A 5,515-nucleotide genomic window follows, 5' to 3' on the forward strand; every position below is an offset into this window, starting at 1 on the left:
AGTGATGTCACTGGAAGGAGAGAGGGGGACTTACTGTACTGAAAGGAATGTGCAATATTTTGCTATCATTTTACATTGTGTAACACAGTATTTGCCTTTATTGTAGGCTAGCTAAAATATTATGCATATAGCATTATATATTATTATTATTATTATTATTATAAAAATATCAATAATGACGTGTTAAGAAATAATTATAGGCCTACTAAGTACTAAATACAGAGTCAATAATGTAACTTTTTTTATTATGGAGCAATATTTGCCTCATGGATTTGTTGAACTAATTGACATGACAGAAAAAAATGGATGACATGGTGATAGAGGCCGGAGGTTTGAGAAAAATCTAACCATATCTTTCTTGGGTGTCACCATGTCAATTAAGAGGAAAGAAAATCAATCTGAGCAATTATTGGTGCACAGCAGCAATTTATATTTTGAAGGATTTTCTTCACATGATATCTAAATGAATGGTTTTATGGTTAAGTCATAAATGTGTTTTTCCCCAGTGTTCCTCAGAGCTGATTTCAGGGTTTTTTTTAAGCAGTATTTAGTCATCTATAAATACAATGATAAAATGTGGGTAACACAAAAAATTTGGTAAAATCTAATTTTTTAAAAGCTTTTACAAGTCATAAATATGATTTAATATGACTGAAGCAACTTTACTGCATTAGGTTTCAATTGACTGAAGGTTTTTTTAAGGGTCAGGTAAGATATATTCTATTTCAGTTTTTACAGTTTTAGGATACACATTATTTTAAGGTGATATAGTACTTACTCAAATGAGTACTATTAATTAACATGTATTTAAAGAGAAAGAGTTAAGGTTTGGTTTAGAGTTAGTTGCTTGTAATTATGCATTATTTATGTTATTACCTTAGTAAGTACATGTAGTACATGTGTAACTATGTCACCTTAAAATAAAGTGTTATCCAATTTTAATATGTATATGTAAAAAACAAATGTAATGATTTTATATATTCATATTTTTAATTTCTTTAATCCCCTTTGATATAAAATATACAGTAAATGATGCATTCTTTCACCTACGGATTAAAAGGAACATTTTGCAGTTCCAACGGCAAGCAACCCGTGAGGTGTTGGGATGAGGCTCCCATAAAGTGATGTAACTCAGCAGCAATATAAACATGTCCACCTGTCGTCTTAAAACCATCATAGTCCTTCTTAAGAGTTTAAAAATAGTATATGAATACTGCTTTGATAGGCTTGGGTCTTAAATGCCCCTATCCTTATATATTAGTTTCTTCATTACTTCAACAGTAAGGAATTCACTGCTAAATGTTTTTTGTCGTTAAGCCAGGAGAGATTAGGCTACCTGAAAAGGTAATAACTGGATTAACGTTCTATATATAATCACAAATGCATACACAAACATGTTACACAGCCTTTTATGACTGAGATATTATGATCCAAAATTTAAGTCAAGCTGAGAACATGGTTATCATATCACGGATTACAGTTTAGGGCATTTAAGGGGTCAAAATGGGTCAGTCATGAGCATCTGTTTGTCAGGCGTATGACACCGGGTGAATGGCTGTTTATCTGTTAAACAGAGTCTGACACATTTATGTAAGTCCCCTAATAAAAAATCCACAAATGAGAGCATTTAAAAGCTGTATCAAAACAGGAAGCTAAGGCAGCTTGTATAACAGGCCGTGTTCATCTCTTCTTATTTATTGGCTGGTGAGACTTGTAAGTGTAAAGATAATTCACTCTAGTCTGTGCTGAATTCTCAATGCTGTCATTTGCCATTTAGTAAATGAATGTCCTTTTTGTCAGCATTGCTGTATGAGTTCATTCCTTAAGATCGGTATTCACCTCACAATCCTTCTGCTTGGCCAAAACAAGAGGCTTTCAGCAAATCCATCTAGGAATGGGCTGAAAACAACAAAATGGTGCAATCTTTCTGTCTTTCTTTCGAGTATGTAGGCCTAATGCTTTTAACACAATAAACTTTCTTTCTGCATTTCGCCATTTTATGTGAAGTAGTTTTCTAATCCTTGCGTGTACAGTATAAATGCCCATTTTTTAGTTAATGCTGGTCTTCATAAACCCAGGTAATCTTACAGTGGCATCATTGTAATGACACACGCTAATCCAGCACTGAAGTAGAATTAAGCAGCGCCGCTGTCCCAGTTTAAACAGAGCTCTTGCGCAACCGCAGCGGAAATCAGCTTATACAGTTGCTTCTCGTAAGGCTTTCAACTGCTGCTGAAAATAAGAGGAAACATAAACAGCCAGACTTGAGGTCACTTTTCTCATCAGGCTAAATTGTCCATGTGAAGAACTAGACATTTTGTACATCTCTGTCCTAAAATGAATGTCACTTTATTTGATCATACTTGATCAGTTCAAGACAAGTGTTCTGTTCTGACACACACTCAGACTTTGTCCCTCTATATTGTGATTGAACACATTAATAGTTTATAGAGGCTTGTGTTTCAGAATAGCATTCTCATTTGCCATCGAGTGCTAAAATCTATATTGATTTTAAGATTACGTTTGTGTAATTGGCTGGTTTTTATATGGATCTTTATTGGACAGCAGTGTATTGACCATCAGATGTCATGTTGGGAAGAGACACAACATGGGCACTATTGCTCCGCTGGATATTCTTGGTGGAGATGAACAGTCGTTTGTACAGTAGATTATGGGGGCGCAGCTGGCCTTGGTTTATCCACCAAAGTATAGGCCACAATACAGACATCATTTATAATTGGTGGAGTGTCTTTTAAACAGCTAATATTGAATGGTTATGGTCTTCATTGGTGTAGAAAGTAACAACAACAAAAAATCTGTAGAGAGGAGAAGAAGAATCCAACCTGTCTCCAGATTTGAGAAGAAACGGATGAGTGTGTAGTAATGTAGTCTAAGTGGAATCACATGACAGATGCTGATAAGAAATTGATCTAAGCGACCAACTGTATAATGGCCAGATGTTGCTATGCTGCTTGAAGTAGAGATAATGTTTCAGTTTGACCTCAGCAACGAGAGACCAATTAAATAGCACAAAATACCATTAAAGACACTGGAATGACATGAGACAGAGTTCAAACAAAATCTGTCAAATCTGGTCTTAACAGTTATATTGAAATTATATATTCAACAATGTTCGTTGAACTGATGAAAAAAACATTTAACTGTATAAACTGTGTAGCTGTGAATTTGCCATTCTTTCATTCTTAATTTGCATTTATTTTAATGTGCACGTTGTTGTTACTTTGTTTGCCCTTGTTCTTGTTTTTAACATAGTCATTCTATGTGTTAATTTTTAGTCATTTTAAAACATAAAAAACAGCCCTTTAAACTTTTAACCCAAAACAACCCACTGGGTACGTCCCTTTTTAGCCCAGCGCTGGGTTGCCAAAAATGACCCAAACTGGGTTATTTTTAACCCAGTATTTTTTAGGTTTGGGGGTGAGTAAATTCTAACAGAATTTTCATTTTTAGGTGAACTATCCCTTTAATTCTTTAATCACAGGTGCTTGAATTATAATTGCATAGCTGTGTTGCTTATGAGGAGACAATGGGCTCCTCTCCTGTGATTATGTTGTTCTCATACGTTATATTCATCCAAATGAAGCTAAATGTTTGGTAACTCTAACCACGTCTCATTGGCCATTTGCACAGGACAGAAACATATACTTAAGTTTGAAGGCATGAGTTTTGGGGATGGTTTTAGAAGGTTTATTGCGGCCCAGAGTGAATGTGGAATGTGAATTAAAAGCCTTAAATTTTGAAGTGGTGTTTCAACTGTGCTGACACAATCAGACAATCAAGACACACCATCCCACATCCTCATACCACGGGGGCTGATTCGACAGAAAAGTAGCCGCAATAATAAAAGCGGTTCCAACCTAATTATCTTGTTGTTTCAGTCTGGACAGGACAACATGCATTCTTTGCTTTGAAAAGTAAAAGCACACCACTCCGCAACAGTTATGGCCTGACGATTCATTTTTAGACTTTGAACAAACATGGGTTTGTTCAAATTCCTAACTAAGTGCAATAATAATTGTGATGCTACATTAATTCTTCATTTGTTTTTAAATAATACAAAGTCAGGTGACTCACTGATTCATTTACTTTAATTATATTCCTTGATTTGCATATTCGTTTGAGAAGATGTGATGCCACCACAGCAAACATAAAGCTATACCCATCAGTTCACTGTTGGCTCTCTGTCGTTTGTATTGTTACCTTACACTAGTCAATAAAACATTCAGTGAAACCTCATCTCCTTCACACTGATGAATCTACTCGTCAACCTTTGAGTGACCAAGTAGTAAAATGTTAGTGTAGAGTGAGTTGTGGAACTGTATCCGTTCTCAGACGTGTCGTCCCACTAACATTTTCAGGAAATATCAGGCACAGAGGATCTGATTTCACCACTTTAAAATGCTCCGCAAAACAGGAGCACTTTATTATCCAAAACATAACCAGGGTCAGGGTTAAGTCCGTTTCTTATTCTCTTTTCCGCCAGGCACTTGAATTGATGGATTGAATTGATTCCAAATTGCACAGAGAAGGAACAATATGAGTGATGTTACATACAAAAGAGCAGCTGCTTCTACATTTAGTTCCAGAATGTACCACAACAGCATGTTGTTTCACTCCATTCATTACATCAGCGGGTCATGCAATGCTAATCTCATGGAGAATGGACTCTTGAGCAAATGTCCCAGCTTCATTGGGATTATAAATGAAAACAGGTGGATTTGGGAGGGCATAACAGTCTACTGTGCTATAAAAGCTGATGCTCTCTTTCAGAGGCACAGAGCATTCTTTCTGTGTTTGGCTTCCAGTGTTGGGCAAAGTTACTTTTAAAAGTAATGCATTGCAATACGTTACTCCTTAAAAAAAAGTAACTAATTGTGTTACTTAGTTACTTTTTACAAAGTAATGTTTTACATTGCTTTTGTGTTACTTGCTCACTTGGGCAGGGCTGGCTTGTTTGTTTTTAATAACAAAAAAACAATCTTTAGAAATAAAAAAAATATGAAACAAATATGTGACCCTGGATCACAAAACTAGTCACAAGTCGCAATAGCCAACAATACATTGAATGGGTCAAAATTATTGATTTTTCTTTTATGTCAAAAATCAATAGGATATTAATTAAAGATCATGTTCCATGAAGATATTTAGTAAATTTCCTACCGTATATATATAAAACATTTATTTTTGTGAGGGAATGCAGCACAATCGCGTACATAAATGGGCAACTTTAAATGGGTGATTTTCTCAATGTTTCGATTTTCTTGCAGCCTCAGATTCCAGATTTTCAAATAGTTGTATCTCGGCCAAATATTGTTCTATCATAGCAAACCATACATCAATGGAAAGCTTATTTATTCAGCTTTCAGGTGATGCATACATCTCAATTTCAAAAAATTGACCCATGTGACTGGTTTTGTGGTTCAGGGTCACATATGAGGTTTATATAGGCCTGAATCAGCTTATTTATGGTTATTTTGGATCTTTGAAGTTCGGC

Source organism: Squalius cephalus, assembly GCF_949319135.1.
Source record: "Squalius cephalus genome assembly, chromosome: 15".
Classification (NCBI taxonomy): domain Eukaryota; kingdom Metazoa; phylum Chordata; class Actinopteri; order Cypriniformes; family Leuciscidae; genus Squalius; species Squalius cephalus.